General features: G+C 53.7%; 1 protein-coding gene across 4 annotated transcripts in view; it reads left to right on the top strand.

Moving 5' to 3' along the window:
* Nucleotides 1-25,839, top strand: part of LOC138362972 (uncharacterized) — a 393,681-nt gene that overhangs the window by 226,463 nt on the left and 141,379 nt on the right. The window lies entirely within an intron of this gene.

The raw sequence follows: 25,839 nt of genomic DNA, 5'->3' as shown, positions 1-25,839 counted from the left end.
CCAGTATGTGACATCACCAGTCTCACACCAGCCAGCATATGACACAATCAGTCTCACACCAGCTAGCATGTGACACCACCAGTCTCACACCAGCCAGTATGTGACATCACCAGTCTCACACCAGCCAGTATGTGACATCACCAGTCTCACACCAGCCAGCATGTGACACCAGTCTCACACCAGCCAGCATGTGACATCACCAGTCTCACACCAGCCAGCATGTGACATCACCAGTCACACACCAGCCAGCATGTGACATCACCAGTCTCACACCAGCCAGCATGTGACACAATCAGTCTGTTACGAACCCGGATCCCGCGTCCGAGCCTGGAGCAGTGACAACCACGCCATCTGTGGGTCAGCTCCCGAAACCCCCGCCAAACGGACGACGACACCTAGTGAGGACAGCGTGTACTGGCCTCGAGGACCAGTTTCCAGTCTGGTTCAGCACTCTACACCGCCGCCACTGACGGCGGCGGTGCTCCGACGACAGCGCCATCTATGGACTGGATACGTCAGGTGTTTGTGCCCGAGCCCGTAAGTGAGGTGTTTTAGTGTCCCAGTTATTGATGACGTGTCTGCTTACAGAGCCGACCTGGGACTGCTGTGATGGAAGTGGAGTGAGTCTACCCGAGGCAGCCAGTCTCCATACCTTGAACCTTGCTGCAGCTGTTGTGACGTCGTCCCCCCCCCCCCGGAAGAACACTGTGGTGTGTTAGCCTGCCAGTGGAGTGGCAGTAAAAGGATTCACCCGGGACCGACTGTTGGAGACGATCATCCACTGGGGTACTGAAGACAGGAGAGTGACTTGTGGTGTCACACGAAGCTCCTGTCTAGGGCGTTCCCCTTTTATCGTCCGTGGAGTGGCCGTACCAGCCTTGTGGGCTCAGAACCTGCCAGCAGACCAGCTGGACATGTGGTTGACGGCCTCCACGGCGGTGCCCCCAGTGGACCTGTGTTTTGGCTGACCTGTGGTCCGCATAGGCTCGGCATTCTCAGAGGACACGTCGTGAGGCCACGAAGAAAGCACCGCGGACTCAGCACCTAGCTTCTGGATCCAGAGTCTTCAGCAGAAGACTAATTTGTAGATTAATCCCCTTGTACAGTGTTAATACCCCTCCCCTTGTGCACTCATTTATTTTATATATTTAAACGGTGATGGTAATAATTATAATATTAAGTTCTTAGCTTTCTTTCCCTACTCCCTTTAAGTTACTTGCGTCACAGATCTCATCCCTTGATAGCCACTACTGGCTTGGGAACGGATACATATATCTTCCTCTAACAACATCAGAGTAAGGACCCCGTTGCGTCCCGAGAGGGCCGTAACAGTCTCACACCAGCCAGCATGTGACACCACCAGTCTCACACCAGCCAGCATGTGACACCACCAGTCTCACACCAGCCAGCATGTGACAACACCAGTCACACACCAGCCAGCATGTGACACCACCAGCCAGCATGTGACACCACCAGTCACACACCAGCGAGCATGTGACACCACCAGTCTCACACCAGCTAGCATGTGACAACACCAGTCTCACACCAGCCAGCATGTGACACCACCAGTCACACACCAGCCAGCATGTGACACCACCAGCCAGCATGTGACATCACCAGCCAGCATGTGACACCACCAGTCACACCAGCCAGCATGTGACACCAGTCTCACACCAGCCAGCATGTGACACCACCAATCGCACACCAACCAGCATGTGACACCACCAGTCACACACCAGCCAGCATGTGACACCAGTCTCACACCAGCCAGCATGTGACACCTTCAGTCTCGCACCAGCCAGCATGTGACACCACCAGTCTCACACCAGCCAGCATGTGACACCACCAGCCAGCATGTGACACCACCAGTCTCACACCAGCCAGCATGTGACACCACCTGTCTCACACCACCCAGCATGTGACACCACCAGTCACATACCAGCCAGCATGTGACACCACCAGTCACCAGCCAGCATGTGACACCACCAGTCTCACACCAGCCAGCATGTGACACCACCAGTCTCACACCAGGCAGCATGTGACACCACCAGTCACATACCAGCCAGCATGTGACACCACCAGTCACCAGCCAGCATGTGACACCACCAGTCACACACCAGCCAGCATGTGACACCACCAGTCTCACACCACCAGCCAGCATGTGACACCAGTCTCACACCAGCCAGCATGTGACACCACCAGTCTCACTCCAGCCAGCATGTGACACCACCAGTCACACACCAGCCAGCATGTGACACCAGTCTCACACCAGCCAGCATGTGACACCACCAGTCTCGCACCAGCCAGCATGTGAAACCACCAGTTTCACACCAGCTAGCATGTGACACCACCAGCCAGCATGTGACACCACCAGTCTCACACCAGCCAGCATGTGACACCACCAGTCACACACCAGCCAGTATGTGACATCACCAGTCTCACACCAGCCAGCATATGACACAATCAGTCTCACACCAGCTAGCATGTGACACCACCAGTCTCACACCAGCCAGCGTGTGACACCACCAGTCTCACACCAGCCAGCATGTGACACCACCAGTCACACACCAGCCAGCAGGTGACATCACCAGTCTCACACCAGCCAGCATATGACGCAATCAGTCTCACACCAGCCAGCATGTGACACCACCAGTCTCACACCAGCCAGCATGTGACACCACCAGTCTCACACCAGCCAGCATGTGACACCACCAGTCACACACCAGCCAGCATGTGACACCACCAGCCAGCATGTGACACCACCAGTCACACACCAGCGAGCATGTGACACCACCAGTCTCACACCAGCTAGCATGTGACACCACCAGTCTCACACCAGCCAGCATGTGACACCACCAGTCACACACCAGCCAGCATGTAACACCACCAGCCAGCATGTGACATCATCAGCCAGCATGTGACACCAGTCACACCAGCCAGCATGTGACACCAGTCTCACACCAGCCAGCATGTGACACCACCAATCGCACACCAACCAGCATGTGACACCACCAGTCACACACCAGCCAGCATGTGACACCAGTCTCACACCAGCCAGCATGTGACACCTTCAGTCTCGCACCAGCCAGCATGTGACACCACCAGTCTCACACCAGCCTGCATGTGACACCACCAGTCTCACACCAGCCAGCATGTGACACTACCTGTCTCACACCACCCAGCATGTGACACCACCAGTCACATACCAGCCAGCATGTGACACCACCAGTCACCAGCCAGCATGTGACACCACCAGTCTCACACCAGCCAGCATGTGACACCACCAGTCTCACACCAGGCAGCATGTGACACCACCAGTCACATACCAGCCAGCATGTGACACCACCAGTCACCAGCCAGCATGTGACACCACCAGTCACACACCAGCCAGCATGTGACACCACCAGTCTCACACCAGCCAGCATGTGACACCACCAGTCTCACAGCAGCCAGTATGTGACACCACCAGTCTCACACCAGCCAGCATGTGACACCACCAGTCTCACACCAGCCAGCATGTGACACCACCAGTCACACCAGCGAGCATGTGACTCACACCAGCCAGTTGGGTCGCAACTGGGTTCTTCTCTGATGTTATTAGAGTTTGGGTATCCGGCCCCAAGTTAGCAGTGGCTTTCAAGGGGTGTGTTCCATAACGCAAGTAAATTAAAGGGGAAGGGATACAAATGCACTGCTTTTGTATATATATTGCTACCACCACCATAAATATATCACAGTCATACGCAGGGTTGCTATAACTACACTTTTTATATACAGATTAGTCTTCCTCTGAAGACACAGGATGCTCCACGGTGCTCAAGATGAGTAGCCCTGGTTCTCTTCTTCATGGCCCACGATAAATCCTTTGATTCTCTTGGCGAATCTACCCTGGCCACAGGCCAGCCAAATCACAGTCCCACTGGGTGCACCGTCGTGGAGGCCTTCAACCACAAATCCAGCCTGTAGCTGGCAGGTTCCAATCAGCTCCGCTGTGTAGGCCACTCCACGACCGATACTAGGGTTGCGAGCCCTAGGCAGGAGCCTCGTGTGATTAAGCAGATCACTCTACCCTCTCCGCACCACAGTGGCTAGTCTCTTCCACCAGCCAGCCCCCAGATAAAACGATTCCTGGCATTGCCACATCACAGGCAGGCTAACACACTCAACAGTGTTCGTCCGGGGGTGACTCACAGCTTCTGCAGCAAACACGTGGATAGACTTTGGCTGCCTTGGGTAGACTGCCCCAACGTCCAATACAGCAGTCCCAGGTCGACTCTGTAATCAGACACGTCATCAGTACTAGGGACACTCTAGGGCACCTCACTTACAGGCTTAGACACAAACGTCAACCTATCCACTCCATAGATGGCGTTGCTGTCTAAGCGCCACCTCACCAGAGGTCAGCAGCGGCTATGTCACGAGCTGATTAAGACGGGAATCCAGCCCCTGTGGCCGGTATATCCCGCCCTCGCTAGATGGCATCGTCCATTTGGAGGGGGTTTCGGGACCTGACTCACAGATGGCGTTGTTGTCACAGCTCTGTGCTACGACGCTGGGCTCGGGTCCGTAACAGACACCACCAGTCACACACCAGCCAGCATGTGACACCACCAGCCAGCATGTGACACTAGTAGTCTCACACCAGCCAGCATAGGACACCACCAGTGTCACACCAGCCAGCATGTGACACCACCAGCCAGCATGTGACACCACCAGTCACACACGAGCCAGCATGTGACACCACCAGTCTCACACCAGCTAGCATGTGACACCACCAGTCTCACACCAGCCAGCATGTGACACCACCAGTCTCACACCAGCCAGCATGTGACACAACCAGTCACACACCAGCCAGCATGTGACACCACCAGTCACACACCAGCCAGCATGTGACACCACCAGTCACACCAGCCAGCATGTGACACCACCAGCCAGCATATGACACCAGCGAGCATGTGACACCAGTCTCACACCAGCCAGCATGTGACACTACCAGTCGCACACCAACCAGCATGTGACACCACCAGTCACACACCAGCCAGCATGTGACACCAGTCTCACACCAGCCAGCATGTGACACCTTCAGTCTCGCACCAGCCATCAGCATGTGACACCACCAGTCTCACACCAGCCAGCATGTGACACAACCAGTCTCACACCACCCAGCATGGGACACCACCAGTCTCACACCAGCCAGCATGTGACACCACCAGTCTCACACCAGCCAGCATGTGACACCACCAGTCTCACACCACCCAGCATGGGACACCACCAGTCTCACACCAGCCAGCATGTGACACCACCAGTCTCACACCAGCCAGCATGTGACACCACCAGTCTCACACCACCCAGCATGTGACACCACCAGTCACACACCAGCCAGCATGTGACACCACCAGTCACCAGCCAGCATGTGACACCACCAGTCACCAGCCAGCATGTGACACCACCAGTCTCACAGCAGCCAGCATGTGACACCACCAGTCTCACACCAGCCATCATGTGACACCGCCAGTCACATACCAGCCAGCATGTGACACCACCAGTCACCAGCCAGCATGTGACACCACCAGCCAGCATGTGACACCACCAGTCTCACACCAGCCAGCATGTGACACCACCAGTCTCACACCAGCCAGCATTTGACACCAGTCACACACCAGCCAGCATGTGACACCACCAGTCTCACACCAGCCAACATGTGACACCACCAGCCAGCATGTGACACCACTAGTCACACACCAGCCAGCATGTGACACCAACAGTCACACACCAGCCAGCACGTGACACCAGTCTTACACCAGCCAGCATGTGACACCACCAGCCTGCATGTGACACCACCAGTCACACACCAGCCAGCATGTGACACCACCAGTCACACACCAGCCAGCATGTGACACCACCAGTCTCACACCAGCTAGCATGTGACACCACCAGTCTCACACCAGCCAGCATTTGACACCACCAGCCAGCATGTGACACCACCAGTCTCACACCAGCCAGCATGTGACACAACCAGTCAGCATGTAACACCACCAGTCACACACCAGCCAGCATGTGACACCACCAGCCAGCATGTGACACCACCAGTCTCACACCAGCCAGCATGTGACACCACCAGTCACACACCAGCCAGCATGTGACACCACCAGTCAAACACCAGCCAGCATGTGACACCACCATTCACACCAGCCAGCATGTGACACCACCAGCCAGCATGTGACACCACCAGCGAGCATGTGACTGTCGGAAAATCCGACACCATTTAATAATCATACAGATAATAGCTGTATTGTATAAACAAGTTACCCATAGAAAACGTAACTTGTAGTGGAATTACCGTCTAAAGAAAACGGGATATCATCACCACATACTATTATAATTCACCAGCTATTCTGCTGGGAATTATTCTTAAATACATTAGTCTTTGGACTTTACCATCATAAAACATCTCATATAAATTAACTTAATTATCAGTATTAAAGTAGAGTACATGTGACCCTTCTATCACTTTCTGTCATGTGGACAATGTAAGCCAGGCGTCAGAGGGTGAGGAAGGAGCAGCGATTGTTGTGTCACCTCCGAGACGTGTGGAGCAAATTCGGCTCCTATCATATCTGGACAATGTCGGCCAGTAGCGTCAATAGTATGGAGTGTTAGCCATTGTTGATACTAGACCAGAGGCTCACACGGGAGCAAATTCGGCTCCTGTTAATTTTACTTGGACGTAGTGTTATGGAAACCAAAGGTGTACCATTTTCAACACGCTGTCAACAAATTCAAGTTAAGTGTCTTTCCGAAACCCGTATATCTATCATTAGTGGCCATTAATGTCATTGGGTAGGGTGACCCGGTTAGAACGCGAAATAGCCTCATACTAAAGGTAATTAAGCCAGGTCTTCATTGTTCCATGTATAGTATTTTCTCTGATATAGCTTGTCATATATAGGTACCTGGCTTTACAGCTAGCGCCCTTTTAACAGGTCAAGACGAGGAAGCAAGATTTTGTGCACCAGTTACTGGGTGATGGAAGCTACCTCAAAGAGGATAATTTGTTGTCTACACCCTAGTTATACCTGGTGGAATAACCTGCTGTACTATAAGATAAGGAACCTTTTCAATGTATGTAGTTAATACTGTAGTTTGATTGGCTGCATATATATTCAATTAATATAAACCCCCCCCCCTAATGTGTAGAGGATCGATTTGTGAGATTATGAGATTATTGCAGAAATACAGTCCACTTATCATTATACAAATTGCTATCGAAGTATATAAATTAACGTAAATATAAACTCCTATAAATTAAATAAATATAAATCTCACAGGTCGGTTCCCACATTATTTGGACCTTCGGAACCGGAATATTTGGTCCTATGAACCCACATTTGGTCATCTTAGTACCGGATGAACCAGTTAACCAGTGGATTCATTAAATAAACTAGTGCAGTGTGATTTAAACAAAGCCAGCAGTCAAGACGGCGGCGTTGACTCGTGCGAGTTCACGAGCCCCGCTCAGTTCAGATCAGCTTCGTCAGCGGTTTCATGCACACCCACAGATTTGGTGGAGTGTTATTCTGTGAAATGACAGCACTAATATAGAAGCCAGCCAAATTAGTGGCTGTGTCCTCGCAAGATTGTTCACGGATTTCGTGGTGTTAAATTTCGCGAGAGATTATCTACGAATTTTGTGGACTTTATTTCGCGAGGTCACTAATAATATTTAATACTTCTAGATAATATTAGAAGTTTCATAGAGGCTAATTAAGAGGCTATTATCAATAATTGTGTATATTATATCTCCAAAATAGAGAATTATTTAATATATTTTGCACTAGTGATCACAGTATAATATTTACTAATTGCCAACCCACAACAGGGTAGGATATTAACCATTGACTAGTTGAACTATTATCGTTCATCCTAGTCCCATTATTACCATAGTCAGTTGTACTATATTCAACAACCTAACACCATTAATGAATGGTCCAGACCCTATTTTGGGTGTAATTTTTATCAACTCGAATTGAGTTGTATATATAATAATTTACTTATGATCATTACACCTTTGATTAATTAGTGTCTCTACCATCCTAGGGTGATATAGAAGAGCTAACCTAAAGGTACTTCCAGTGACACTGGTTTATCACTCAAATCATTAGTGTGTATGATTGTATATATATAATGTGTATTAATTTAAGTGCTAACCTCTAGTAGAGGTAGGATTATTGCCTAGTGAGTTCAGAATTTGACCCTAGGCTACCATCAGTGCTTGTTCAGTATTATGAGCAGCCCAAGTACAAGCCCCACAAGGCTTCTCCAACTAGCCAGTATGGATAATGCAGGGAGAATGAAAAGAACCCTTGCAGGTCTTAAAGGCCACTTAACAAGACAGATCAGGAAATGTGAAGATTTGTCACAACAATCTCAAGTTGATTATGCTGACCTGGAAAGCTATTATCAAGCAGCTGCAGGTAAATTTGAGCAAATCAAATGCCAAATGGCTGTCCTTGTGGGGACAGGCTACTACCATCAATTCATTGGTAGCCCTACTAAATATCAGGGCATAACCATATTAAACTCTGCAGGAGGTACATTACTCTCCGGCCCAGTATCAAGCCTGAGGAGACCTATGCCTGCAGATAAACAATACCAATAGAAATCTAAATTTGTCAGCTGATTATATTTCTCCAGTAGCATTATACTAAGGAGATTACAGCTGACTATACCAACAGAGGTTGATGTTAGTATCATCATTTAAAGCTGAAGATGAGTTCATGAGGCCTCAGTGGCAAATCAGTGAACAGTAGCCTAAATCAGCTACAAGTCACTGCGACCAATGTCACTGAACCCACTGCAGTCTCAGAACCATACTTTAATGATGAGCTATTCAATCCTCTGAATCAATTAACTAAATTAAACCCCAATAAATCTGATGACTGATTTGATACATTTATTATTTAATCAAGATGTATTCCATGGGCCTCAGTGTTTATATATCAGTGACCAGTTACCTGAACAAACTTCAAGTTATATCTAATGTCACTGATCTCACTGCAGTCCCTGAATCATACTTGACTGTAGTACTTGATCACATTCAGTCTTCTGGGTTAAATAATATGTATTTAGGCTTGAATATTAGCCTTTCAAGAGTTGACAGGGAAATGAAATCGCATTAGACTTCTAACCCCTGCAACTCTAGTACGGGACATCCGTCCTGTACGAACAGACGCACAAATGTGTGATTACTAACTACTAACATCAAATTAATCAAATAATTCGAAGGAGGAGTATCGGTGTTCGTCTGTTCTAAAGAGGACTTCGACCCGTGAGCAGCCCCTGGGGAATTATGTCGGAAAATCCGACACCATTTAATAATCATACAGATAATACCTGTATTGTATAAACAAGTTACCCATAGAAAACGTAACTTGTAGTGGAATTACCGTCTAATTCCACTACAACGGGATATCATCACCACATACTATTATAATTCACCAGCTATTCTGCTGGGAATTATTCTTAAATACATTAGTCTTTGGACTTTACCATCATAAAACATCTCATATAAATTAACTTAATTATCAGTATTAAAGTAGAGTAAATGTGACCCTTCTATCACTTTCTGTCATGTGGACAATGTAAGCCAGGCGTCAGAGGGTGAGGAAGGAGCAGCGATTGTTGTGTCACCTCCGAGACGTGTGGAGCAAATTCGGCTCCAATCATATCTGGACAATGTCGGCCAATAGCGTCAATAGTATGGAGTGTTAGCCATTGTTGATACTAGACCAGAGGCTCACACGGGAGCAAATTCGGCTCCTGTTAATTTTACTTGGACGTAGTGTTATGGAAACCAAAGGTGTACCATTTTCAACACGCTGTCAACAAATTCAAGTTAAGTGTCTTTCCGAAACCCGTATATCTATCATTAGTGGCCATTAATGTCATTGGGTAGGGTGACCCGGTTAGAACGCGAAATAGCCTCATACTAAAGGTAATTAAGCCAGGTCTTCATTGTTCCATGTATAGTATTTTCTCTGATATAGCTTGTCATATATAGGTACCTGGCTTTACAGCTAGCGCCCTTTTAACAGGTCAAGACGAGGAAGCAAGATTTTGTGCACCAGTTACTGGGTGATGGAAGCTACCTCAAAGAGGATAATTTGGTGTCTACACCCTAGTTATACCTGGTGGAATAACCTGCTGTACTATAAGATATGGAACCTTTTCAATGTATGTAGTTAATACTGTAGTTTGATTGGCTGCATATATATTCAATTAATATAAACCCCCCCCCTAATGTGTAGAGGATCGATTTGTGAGATTATGAGATTATTGCAGAAATACAGTCCACTTATCATTATACAAATTGCTATCGAAGTATATAAATTAACGTAAATATAAACTCATATAAATTAAATAAATATAAATCTCACAGGTCGGTTCCCACAGTGACACCAGTCTCACACCAGCGAGCATGTGACACCACCAGTCGCACACACCAACCAGCATGTGACACCACCAGTCACACACCAGCCAGCACGTGACACCAGTCTCACACCAGCCAGCATGTGACACAACCAGTCTCGCACCAGCCATCAGCATGTGACACAACCAGTCTCACACCAGCCAGCATGTGACACCACCAGTCTCACACCACCCAGCATGGGACACCACCAGTCTCACACCAGCCAGCATGTGACACCACCAGTCTCACACCAGCCAGCATGTGACACCACCAGTCTCACACCACCCAGCATGTGACACCACCAGTCACACACCACCCAGCATGTGACACCACCAGTCACCAGCCAGCATGTGACACCACCAGTCTCACAGCAGCCAGCATGTGACACCACCAGTCTCACACCGCCCATCATGTGACACCACCAGTCACATACCAGCCAGCATGTGACACCACCAGTCACCAGCCAGCATGTGACACCACCAGCCAGCATGTGACACTACCAGTCTCACACCAGCCAGCATGTGATATCACCAGCCAGCATGTGACACCACCAGTCTCACACCAGCCAGCATGTGACACCACCAGTCACACACCAGCCAGCATGTGACACCACCAGTCTCACACCAGCCAACATGTGACACCACCAGCCAGCATGTGACACCACCAGTCACACACCAGCCAGCATGTGACACCACCAGTCACACACCAGCCAGCATGTGACACCAGTCTCACACCAGCCAGCATGTGACACCACCAGTCACACACCAGCCTGCATGTGACACCACCAGTCACACACCAGCCAGCATGTGACACCACCAGTCACACACCAGCCAGCATGTGACACCACCAGTCACACACCAGCCAGCATGTGACACCACCAGTCTCACACCAGCTAGCATGTGACACCACCAATCTCACACCAGCCGGCATGTGACACCACCAGCCAGCATGTGACACCACCAGTCTCACACCAGCCAGCATGTGACACAACCAGTCACACACCAGTCAGCATGTGACACCACCAGTCACACACCAGCCAGCATGTGACACCACCAGCCAGCATGTGACACCACCAGTCTCACACCAGCCAGCATGTGACACCACCAGTCACACACCAGCCAGCATGTGACCACCAGTCAAACACCAGCCAGCATGTGACACCACCATTCACACCAGCCAGCATGTGACACCACCATTCACACCAGCCAGCATGTGACACCACCAGCCAGCATGTGACACCACCAGCCAGCATGTGACACCACCAGCGAGCATGTGACACCAGTCTCACACCAGCCAGCATATGACACCACCAGTCGAACACCAACCAGCATGTGACACCACCAGTCACACACCAGCCAGCATGTGACACCACCAGTCTCACACCAGCCAGCATGTGACACCACCAGTCACACACCAGTGAGCATGTGACACCAATCACACACCAGCCAGCATGTGACACCACCAGTCACACCAGCCAGCATGTGACACCACCAGCCAGCATATGACACCACCAGCGAGCATATGACACCAGTCTCACACCAGCCAGCATGTGACACCACCAGTCGCACACCAACCAGCATGTGACACCACCAGTCACACACCAGCCAGCATGTGACACCAGTCTCACACCAGCCAGCATGTGACACCTTCAGTCTCGCACCAGCCATCAGCATGTGACACCACCAGTCTCACACCAGCCAGCATGTGAAACCACCAGTCTCACACCAGCCAGCATGTGACACCACCAGTCTCACACCAGCCAGCATGTGACACCACCAGTCTCACACCAGCCAGCATGTGACACCACCAGTCGCACACCAACCAGCATGTGACACCACCAGTCACACACCAGCCAGCATGTGACACCAGTCTCACACCAGCCAGCATGTGACACCTTCAGTCTCGCACCAGCCATCAGCATGTGACACCACCAGTCTCACACCAGCCAGCATGTGAAACCACCAGTCTCACACCAGCCAGCATGTGACACCACCAGTCTCACACCACCCAGCATGGAACACCACCAGTCTCACACCAGCCAGCATGTGACACCACCAGTCACACACCAGCCAGCATGTGACACCACCAGTCAAACACCATCCAGCATGTGACACCACCATTCACACCAGCCAGCATGTGACACCACCAGCCAGCATGTAACACCACCAGCCAGCATGTGACACCACCAGCGAGCATGTGACACCAGTCTCACACCAGCCAGCATGTGACACCACCAGTCGCACACACCAACCAGCATGTGACACCACCAGTCACACACCAACCAGCATGTGACACCAGTCTCACACCAGCCAGCATGTGACACCTTCAGTCTCGCACCAGCCAGCATGTGACACCACCAGTCTCACACCAGCCAGCATGTGACACCACCAGCCAGCATGTGACACCACCAGTCTCACACCAGCCAGCATGTGACACCACCTGTCTCACACCACCCAGCATGTGACACCACCAGTCACATACCAGCCAGCATGTGACACCACCAGTCACCAGCCAGCATGTGACACCACCAGTCTCACACCAGCCAGCATGTGACACCACCAGTCTCACACCAGGCAGCATGTGACACCACCAGTCACATACCAGCCAGCATGTGACACCACCAGTCACCAGCCAGCATGTGACACCACCAGTCACACACCAGCCAGCATGTGACACCACCAGTCTCACACCACCAGCCAGCATGTGACACCAGTCTCACACCAGCCAGCATGTGACACCACCAGTCTCACTCCAGCCAGCATGTGACACCACCAGTCACACACCAGCCAGCATGTGACACCAGTCTCACACCAGCCAGCATGTGACACCTTCAGTCTCGCACCAGCCATCAGCATGTGACACCACCAGTCTCACACCAGCCAGCATGTGACACCTCCAGCCAGCATGTGACACCACCAGTCTCACACCACCCAGCATGGGACACCACCAGTCTCAAACCAGCCAGCATGTGACACCACCAGCCAGCATGTGACACCACCAGTCTCACACCAGCCAGCATGTGACGCCACCAGTCTCACACTACCCAGCATGTGACACCACCAGTCACACACCAGCCAGCATGTGACACCACCAGTCACCAGCCAGCATGTGACACCACCAGTCTCACACCAGCCATCATGTGACACCACCAGTCACATACCAGCCAGCATGTGACACCACCAGTCACCAGCCAGCATGTGACACCACCAGTCTCACACCAGCCAGCATGTGATATCACCAGCCAGCATGTGACACCACCAGTCTCACACCAGCCAGCATGTGACACCACCAGTCACACACCATCCAGAATGTGACACCACCAGTCACACACCACCCAGCATATGACACCACCCAGCATGTGACACCACCAGTCTCACACCACCCAGCATGTGACACCAGTCTCACACCAGCCAGCATGTGACAGCACCAGTCACACACCGGCCTGCATGTGACACCACCAGTCACACACCAGCCAGCATGTGACACCACCAGTCACACACCAGCCAGCATGTGACACCACCAGTCACACACCAGCCAGCATGTGACACCACCAGTCTCACACCAGCCAGCATGTGACACCACCAGCCAGCATGTGACACCACCAGTCTCACACCAGCCAGCATGTGACACAACCAGTCACACACCAGTCAGCATGTGACACCACCAGCCAGCATGTGACACCACCAGCCAGCATGTGACACCACCAGTCTCACACCAGCCAGCATGTGACACCACCAGTCACACACCAGCCAGCATGTGACACCACCAGTCAAACACCAGCCAGCATGTGACACCACCATTCACACCAGCCAGCATGTGACACCACCAGCCAGCATGTGACACCACCAGCCAGCATGTGACACCACCAGCGAGCATGTGACACCAGTCTCACACCAGCCAGCATGTGACACCACCAGTCGCACACCACCCAGCATGTGACACCACCAGTCACACACCAGCCAGCACGTGACACCAGTCTCACACCAGCCAGCATGTGACACATTCAGTCTCGCAACAGCCATCAGCATGTGACACCACCAGTCTCACACCAGCCAGCATGTGACACCACCAGCCAGCATGTGACACCACCAGTCTCACACCAGCCAGCATGTGACACCACCAGTCACACACCAGCCAGCATGTGACACCACCAGTCAAACACCAGCCAGCATGTGACACCACCATTCACACCAGCCAGCATGTGACACCACCAGCCAGCATGTGACACCACCAGCCAGCATGTGACACCACCAGCGAGCATGTGACACCAGTCTCACACCAGCCAACATGTGACACCACCAGTCGCACACCAACCAGCATTTGACACCACCAGTCTCACACCAGCCAGCATGTGACACCACCAGTCACACACCAGTCAGCATGTGACACCACCAATCACACACCAGCCAGCATGTGACACCACCAGTCACACCAGCCAGCATGTGACACCACCAGCCAGCATATGACACCACCAGCGAGCATGTGACACCAGTCTCACACCAGACAGCATGTGACACCACCAGTCGCACACCAACCAGCATGTGACACCACCAGTCACACACCAGCCATCATGTGACACCAGTCTCACACTAGCCAGCATGTGACACCTTCAGTCTCGCACCAGCCATCAGCATGTGACACCACCAGTCTAACACCACCCAGCATGGGACACCACCAGTCTCACACCAGCCAGCATGTGACACCACCAGTCTCACACCAGCCAGCATGTGACACCACCAGTCTCACACCAGCCAGCATGTGACACCACCAGTCACACACCAGCCAGCATGTGACACCACCAGTCAAACACCATCCAGCATGTGACACCACCATTCACACCAGCCAGCATGTGACACCACCAGCCAGCATGTGACACCACCAGCGAGCATGTGACACCAGTCTCACACCTGCCAGCATGTGACACCACCAGTCGCACACACCAACCAGCATGTGACACCACCAGTCACACACCAGCCAGCACGTGACACCAGTCTCACACCAGCCAGCATGTGACACCACCAGTCTCACACCAGCCAGCATGTGACACCACCAGCCAGCATGTGACACCACCAGTCTCACACCACCCAGCATGGCACACCACCAGTCTCACACCAGCCAGCATGTGACACCACCAGTCTCACACCAGCCAGCATGTGACACCACCAGTCTCACACCAACCAGCATGTGACACCACCAGTCACACACCAGCCAGCATGTGACACCACCAGTCACCAGCCAGCATGTGACACCACCAGTCTCACACCAGCCATCATGTGACACCACCAGTCACATACCAGCCAGCATGTGACACTACCAGTCACCAGCCAGCATGTGACACCACCAGCCAGCATGTGACACCACCAGCCAGCATGTGACACCACCAGCCAGCATGTGACATTACCAGCCAGCATGTGACACCACTAGTCTCACACCAGCCAGCATGTGATATCACCAGCCAGCATGTGACACCACCAGTCATACACCAGCCAGCATGTGACACCACCAGTCACACACCATTCAGCATGTGACACCACCAGTCACACACCATCCAGCATGTGACACCACCAGTCTCACACCACCCAGCATGTGACACCACCAGTCACACACCACCTAGCATGTGACACCACCAGTCTCACACCAGCCATCATGTGACACCACCAGTCACATACCAGCCAGCATGTGACACCTCCAGTCACCAGCCAGCATGTGACACCACCAGCCAGCATGTGACCCCACCAGCCAGCATGTGACACCACTAGTCTCACACCAGCCAGCATGTGACACCAGTCTCACACCAGCCAGCATGTGACACCTTCAGTCTCGCACCAGCCATCAGCATGTGACACCACCAGTCTCACACCAGCCAGCATGTGAAACCACCAGTCTCACACCAGCCAGCATGTGACACCACCAGTCTCACACCAGCCAGCATGTGACACCACCAGTCTCACACCAGCCAGCATGTGACACCACCAGTCGCACACCAACCAGCATGTGACACCACCAGTCACACACCAGCCAGCATGTGACACCAGTCTCACACCAGCCAGCATGTGACACCTTCAGTCTCGCACCAGCCATCAGCATGTGACACCACCAGTCTCACACCAGCCAGCATGTGAAACCACCAGTCTCACACCAGCCAGCATGTGACACCACCAGTCTCACACCACCCAGCATGGAACACCACCAGTCTCACACCAGCCAGCATGTGACACCACCAGTCACACACCAGCCAGCATGTGACACCACCAGTCAAACACCATCCAGCATGTGACACCACCATTCACACCAGCCAGCATGTGACACCACCAGCCAGCATGTAACACCACCAGCCAGCATGTGACACCACCAGCGAGCATGTGACACCAGTCTCACACCAGCCAGCATGTGACACCACCAGTCGCACACACCAACCAGCATGTGACACCACCAGTCACACACCAGCCAGCACGTGACACCAGTCTCACACCAGCCAGCATGTGACACCTTCAGTCTCGCACCAGCCATCAGCATGTGACACCACCAGTCTCACACCAGCCAGCATGTGACACCTCCAGCCAGCATGTGACACCACCAGTCTCACACCACCCAGCATGGGACACCACCAGTCTCAAACCAGCCAGCATGTGACACCACCAGCCAGCATGTGACACCACCAGTCTCACACCAGCCAGCATGTGACGCCACCAGTCTCACACTACCCAGCATGTGACACCACCAGTCACACACCAGCCAGCATGTGACACCACCAGTCACCAGCCAGCATGTGACACCACCAGTCTCACACCAGCCATCATGTGACACCACCAGTCACATACCAGCCAGCATGTGACACCACCAGTCACCAGCCAGCATGTGACACCACCAGTCTCACACCAGCCAGCATGTGATATCACCAGCCAGCATGTGACACCACCAGTCTCACACCAGCCAGCATGTGACACCACCAGTCACACACCATCCAGAATGTGACACCACCAGTCACACACAACCCAGCATATGACACCACCCAGCATGTGACACCACCAGTCTCACACCACCCAGCATGTGACACCACCAGTCACACACCAGCCAGCATGTGACACCACCAGTCACCAGCCAGCATGTGACACCACCAGTCTCACACCAGCCATCGTGTGACACCACCAGTCACATACCAGCCAGCATGTGACACCTCCAGTCACCAGCTAGCATGTGACACCACCAGCCAGCATGTGACACCACCAGTCTCACACCAGCCAGCATGTGATATCACCAGCCAGCATGTGACACCACCAGTCTCACATCAGCTAGCATGTGACACCACCAGTCACACACCAGCCAGCATGTGACACCACCAGTCTCACACCAGCCAGCATGTGACACCAGTCTCACACCAGCCAGCATGTGACACCACCAGTCACACACCGGCCTGCATGTGACACCACCAGTCACACACCAGCCAGCATGTGACACCACCAGTCACACACCAGCCAGCATGTGACACCACCAGTCACACACCAGCCAGCATGTGACACCACCAGTCTCACACCAGCCAGCATGTGACACCACCAGCCAGCATGTGACACCACCAGTCTCACACCAGCCAGCATGTGACACAACCAGTCACACACCAGTCAGCATGTGACACCACCAGTCACACACCAGCCAGCATGTGACACCACCAGCCAGCATGTGACACCACCAGTCTCACACCAGCCAGCATGTGACACCACCAGTCACACACCAGCCAGCATGTGACACCACCAGTCAAACACCAGCCAGCATGTGACACCACCATTCACACCAGCCAGCATGTGACACCACCAGCCAGCATGTGACACCACCAGCCAGCATGTGACACCACCAGCGAGCATGTGACACCAGTCTCACACCAGCCAGCATGTGACACCACCAGTCGCACACCACCCAGCATGTGACACCACCAGTCACACACCAGCCAGCACGTGACACCAGTCTCACACCAGCCAGCATGTGACACATTCAGTCTCGCAACAGCCATCAGCATGTGACACCACCAGTCTCACACCAGCCAGCATGTGACACCACCAGCCAGCATGTGACACCACCAGTCTCACACCAGCCAGCATGTGACACCACCAGTCACACACCAGCCAGCATGTGACACCACCAGTCAAACACCAGCCAGCATGTGACACCACCATTCACACCAGCCAGCATGTGACACCACCAGCCAGCATGTGACACCACCAGCCAGCATGTGACACCACCAGCGAGCATGTGACACCAGTCTCACACCAGCCAGCATGTGACACCACCAGTCGCACACCAACCAGCATTTGACACCACCAGTCTCACACCAGCCAGCATGTGACACCACCAGTCACACACCAGTCAGCATGTGACACCACCAATCACACACCAGCCAGCATGTGACACCACCAGTCACACCAGCCAGCATGTGACACCACCAGCCAGCATATGACACCACCAGCGAGCATGTGACACCAGTCTCACACCAGACAGCATGTGACACCACCAGTCGCACACCAACCAGCATGTGACACCACCAGTCTCACACCAGCCAGCATGTGATATCACCAGCCAGCATGTGACACCACCAGTCTCACATCAGCTAGCATGTGACACCACCAGTCACACACCAGCCAGCATGTGACACCACCAGTCTCACACCAGCCAGCATGTGACACCAGTCTCACACCAGCCAGCATGTGACACCACCAGTCACACACCGGCCTGCATGTGACACCACCAGTCACACACCAGCCAGCATGTGACACCACCAGTCACACACCAGCCAGCATGTGACACCACCAGTCACACACCAGCCAGCATGTGACACCACCAGTCTCACACCAGCCAGCATGTGACACCACCAGCCAGCATGTGACACCACCAGTCTCACACCAGCCAGCATGTGACACAACCAGTCACACACCAGTCAGCATGTGACACCACCAGTCACACACCAGCCAGCATGTGACACCACCAGCCAGCATGTGACACCACCAGTCTCACACCAGCCAGCATGTGACACCACCAGTCACACACCAGCCAGCATGTGACACCACCAGTCAAACACCAGCCAGCATGTGACACCACCATTCACACCAGCCAGCATGTGACACCACCAGCCAGCATGTGACACCACCAGCCAGCATGTGACACCACCAGCGAGCATGTGACACCAGTCTCACACCAGCCAGCATGTGACACCACCAGTCGCACACCACCCAGCATGTGACACCACCAGTCACACACCAGCCAGCACGTGACACCAGTCTCACACCAGCCAGCATGTGACACATTCAGTCTCGCAACAGCCATCAGCATGTGACACCACCAGTCTCACACCAGCCAGCATGTGACACCACCAGCCAGCATGTGACACCACCAGTCTCACACCAGCCAGCATGTGACACCACCAGTCACACACCAGCCAGCATGTGACACCACCAGTCAAACACCAGCCAGCATGTGACACCACCATTCACACCAGCCAGCATGTGACACCACCAGCCAGCATGTGACACCACCAGCCAGCATGTGACACCACCAGCGAGCATGTGACACCAGTCTCACACCAGCCAGCATGTGACACCACCAGTCGCACACCAACCAGCATTTGACACCACCAGTCTCACACCAGCCAGCATGTGACACCACCAGTCACACACCAGTCAGCATGTGACACCACCAATCACACACCAGCCAGCATGTGACACCACCAGTCACACCAGCCAGCATGTGACACCACCAGCCAGCATATGACACCACCAGCGAGCATGTGACACCAGTCTCACACCAGCCAGCATGTGACACTTTCAGTCTCGCACCAGCCATCAGCATGTGACACCACCAGTCTAACACCACCCAGCATGGGACACCACCAGTCTCACACCAGCCAGCATGTGACACCACCAGTCTCACACCAGCCAGCATGTGACACCACCAGTCTCACACCAGCCAGCATGTGACACCACCAGTCACACACCAGCCAGCATGTGACACCACCAGTCAAACACCATCCAGCATGTGACACCACCATTCACACCAGCCAGCATGTGACACCACCAGCCAGCATGTGACACCACCAGCGAGCATGTGACACCAGTCTCACACCTGCCAGCATGTGACACCACCAGTCGCACACACCAACCAGCATGTGACACCACCAGTCACACACCAGCCAGCACGTGACACCAGTCTCACACCAGCCAGCATGTGACACCACCAGTCTCACCAGCCAGCATGTGACACCACCAGCCAGCATGTGACACCACCAGTCTCACACCACCCAGCATGGCACACCACCAGTCTCACACCAGCCAGCATGTGACACCACCAGTCTCACACCAGCCAGCATGTGATACCACCAGTCTCACACCAACCAGCATGTGACACCACCAGTCACACACCAGCCAGCATGTGACACCACCAGTCACCAGCCAGCATGTGACACCACCAGTCTCACACCAGCCATCATGTGACACCACCAGTCACATACCAGCCAGCATGTGACACTACCAGTCACCAGCCAGCATGTGACACTACCAGTCACCAGCCAGCATGTGACACCACCAGCCAGCATGTGACACCACCAGCCAGCATGTGACACCACCAGCCAGCATGTGACATTACCAGCCAGCATGTGACACCACTAGTCTCACACCAGCCAGCATGTGATATCACCAGCCAGCATGTGACACCACCAGTCATACACCAGCCAGCATGTGACACCACCAGTCACACACCATCCAGCATGTGACACCACCAGTCACACACCATCCAGCATGTGACACCACCAGTCTCACACCACCCAGCATGTGACACCACCAGTCACACACCACCTAGCATGTGACACCACCAGTCTCACACCAGCCATCATGTGACACCACCAGTCACATACCAGCCAGCATGTGACACCTCCAGTCACCAGCCAGCATGTGACACCACCAGCCAGCATGTGACCCCACCAGCCAGCATGTGACACCACTAGTCTCACACCAGCCAGCATGTGACACCACCAGTCTCACACCAGCCAGCATGTGACACCACCAGTCGCACACCAACCAGCATGTGACACCACCAGTCACACACCAGCCAGCATGTGACACCAGTCTCACACTAGCCAGCATGTGACACCTTCAGTCTCGCACCAGCCATCAGCATGTGACACCACCAGTCTAACACCACCCAGCATGGGACACCACCAGTCTCACACCAGCCAGCATGTGACACCACCAGTTACACACCAGCCAGCATGTGACACCAGTCTCACACCAGCCAGCATGTGACACCTTCAGTCTCGCACCAGCCATCAGCATGTGACACCACCAGTCTAACACCACCCAGCATGGGACACCACCAGTCTCACACCAGCCAGCATGTGACACCACCAGTCACACACCAGCCAGCATGTGACACCACCAGTCAAACACCATCCAGCATGTGACACCACCATTCACACCAGCCAGCATGTGACACCACCAGCCAGCATGTGACACCACCAGCCAGCATGTGACACCACCAGCGAGCATGTGACACCAGTCTCACACCCGCCAGCATGTGACACCACCAGTCGCACACACCAACCAGCATGTGACACCACCAGTCACACACCAGCCAGCACGTGACACCAGTCTCACACCAGCCAGCATGTGACACCTTCAGTCTCGCACCAGCCATCAGCATGTAACACCACCAGTCTCACACCAGCCAGCATGTGACACCACCAGCCAGCATGTGACACCACCAGTCTCACACCACCCAGCATGGCACACCACCAGTCTCACACCAGCCAGCATGTGACACCACCAGTCTCACACCAGCCAGCATGTGACACCACCAGTCTCGCACCAACCAGCATGTGACACCACCAGTCACACACCAGCCAGCATGTGACACCACCAGTCACCAGCCAGCATGTGACACCACCAGTCTCACACCAGCCATCATGTGACACCACCAGTCACATACCAGCCAGCATGTGACACCACCAGTCACCAGCCAGCATGTGACACCACCAGTCTCACACCAGCCAGCATGTGATATCACCAGCCAGCATGTGACACCACCAGTCATACACCAGCCGGCATGTGACACCACCAGTCACACACCATCCAGCATGTGACACCACCAGTCACACACCAGCCAGCATGTGACACCACCAGTCTCACACCACCTAGCATGTGACACCACCAGTCACACACCAGCCAGCATGTGACACCACCAGTCACCAGCCAGCATGTGACACCACCAGTCTCACACCAGCCATCATGTGACACCACCAGTCACATACCAGCCAGCATGTGACACCTCCAGTCACCAGCCAGCATGTGACACCACCAGCCAGCATGTGACACCACCAGTCTCACACCAGCCAGCATGTGATATCACCAGCCAGCATGTGACACCACCAGTCTCACACCAGCCAGCATGTGACACCACTAGTCGCACACCAACCAGCATGTGACACCACCAGTCACACACCAGCCAGCATGTGACACCAGTCTCACACCAGACAGCATGTGACACCTTCAGTCTCGCACCAGCCATCAGCATGTGACACCACCAGTCTAACACCACCCAGCATGGGACACCACCAGTCTCACACCAGCCAGCATGTGACACCACCAGTCTAACACCAGCCAGCATGTGACACCACCAGCCAGCATGTGACACCACCAGTCTCACACCAGCCAGCATGTGACACCACCAGTCTCACACCACCCAGCATGTGACACCAGTCAAACACCATCCAGCATGTGACACCACCATTCACACCAGCCAGCATGTGACACCACCAGCCAGCATGTGACACCACCAGCGAGCATGTGGCACCAGTCTCACACCAGCCAGCATGTGACACCACCAGTCGCACACACCAACCAGCATGTGACACCACCAGTCACACACCAGCCAGCACGTGACACCAGTCTCACACCAGCCAGCATGTGACACCTTCAGTCTCGCACCAGCCATCAGCATGTGACACCACCAGTCTCCCACCAGCCAGCATGTGACACCACCAGCCAGCATGTGACACCACCAGTCTCACACCACCCAGCATGGGACACCACCAGTCTCACACCAGCCAGCATGTGACACCACCAGCCAGCATGTGACACCACCAGTCTCACACCAGCCAGCATGTGACACCACCAGTCTCACACAACCCAGCATGTGACACCACCAGTCACACACCAGCCAGCATGTGACACCACCAGTCACCAGCCAGCATGTGACACCACCAGTCTCACACCAGCCATCATGTGACACCACCAGTCACATACCAGCCAGCATGTGACACCACCAGTCACCAGCCAGCATGTGACACCACCAGTCTCACACCAGCCAGCATGTGACACCACCAGTCACACACCATCCAGCATGTGACACCACCAGTCACACACCAGCCAGCATGTGACACCACCAGTCTCACACCACCCAGCATGTGACACCACCAGTCACACACCAGCCAGCATGTGACACCACCAGTCACCAGCCAGCATGTGACACCACCAGCCAGCATGTGACACCACCAGTCTCACACCAGCCAGCATGTGACACCGCCAGTCTCACACCATCCAGCATGTGACACCACCAGTCAACACCAGCCAGCATGTGACACCACCAGTCTCACACCAGCCAGCATGTGACACCACTAGTCACACACCATCCAGCATGTGACACCACCAGTCACACACCAGCCAGCATGTGACACCACCAGTCTCACACCACCCAGCATGTGACACCACCAGTCACACACCAGCCAGCATGTGACACCACCAGTCACCAGCCAGCATGTGACACCACCAGTCTCACACCTGCCATCATGTGACACCACCAGTCACATACTAGCCAGCATGTGACACCTCCAGTCACCAGCCAGCATGTGACACCACCAGCCAGCATGTGACACCACCAGTCTCACACCAGCCAGCATGTGATATCACCAGCCAGCATGTGATACCACCAGTCTCACACCAGCCAGCATGTGACACCACCAGTCACACACCAGCCAGCATGTGACACCACCAGTCTCACACCAGCCAGCATGTGATATCACCAGTCTCACACCACCCATCATGTGACACCACCAGTCACACACCAGCCAGCATGTGACACCACCAGTCACACACCAGCCAGCATGTGACACCAGTCACACCAGCCAGCATGTGACACCACCAGTCACACACCGGCCTGCATGTGACACCACCAGTCACACACCAGCCAGCATGTGACACCACCAGTCACACACCAGCCAGCATGTGACACCACCAGTCACACACCAGCCAGCATGTGACACCACCAGTCTCACACCAGCTAGCATGTGACACCACCAGTCTCACACCAGCCAGCATGTGACACCACCAGTCTCACACCAGCCAGCATGTGACACCACCAGCCAGCATGTGACACCACCAGTCTCACACCACCCAGCATGGGACACCACCAATCTCACACCAGCCAACATGTGACACCACCAGCCAGCATGTGACACCACCAGTCTCACACCACCCAGCATGTGACACCACCAGTCACACTACCCAGCATGTGACACCACCAGTCACACACCAGCCAGCATGTGACACCACCAGTCACCAGCCAGCATGTGACACCACCAGTCTCACACCAGCCATCATGTGACACCACCAGTCACATACCAGCCAGCATGTGACACCACCAATCACCAGCCAGCATGTGACACCACCAGTCTCACACCAGCCAGCATGTGATATCACCAGCCAGCATGTGACACCACCAGTCTCACACCAGCCAGCATGTGACACCACCAGTCACACACCATCCAGCATGTGACACCACCAGTCACACACCAGCCAGCATGTGACACCACCAATCTCACACCACCCAGCATGTGACACCACCAGTCACACACCAGCCAGCATGTGACACCACCAGTCACCAGCCAGCCAGCATGTGACACCACCAGTCTCACACCACCCAGCATGTGACACCACCAGTCACACACCAGCCAGCATGTGACACCACCAGTCACACACCAGCCAGCATGTGACACCACCAGTCTCACACCACCCAGCATGTGGCACCACCAGTCACACACCAGCCAGCATGTGACACCACCAGTCACACACCATCCAGCATGTGACACCACCAGTCACACACCAGCCAGCATGTGACACCACCAGTCACACACCAGCCAGCATGTGACACCACCAGTCACACACCAGCCAGCATGTGACACCACCAGTCTCACACAAGCCAGCATGTGACACCAGTCTCACACCAGCCAGCATGTGACACCACCAGTCACACACCGGCCTGCATGTGACACCACCAGTCACACACCAGCCAGCATGTGACACCACCAGTCACACACCAGCCAGCATGTGACACCACCA

Source organism: Procambarus clarkii, chromosome 9 (genome assembly GCF_040958095.1).
Source record: "Procambarus clarkii isolate CNS0578487 chromosome 9, FALCON_Pclarkii_2.0, whole genome shotgun sequence".
Lineage (NCBI taxonomy): Eukaryota > Metazoa > Arthropoda > Malacostraca > Decapoda > Cambaridae > Procambarus > Procambarus clarkii.
The sequence above is the reverse complement of the archived record's forward strand: the minus strand, read 5'-3'. Positions and strand labels throughout refer to the sequence as shown.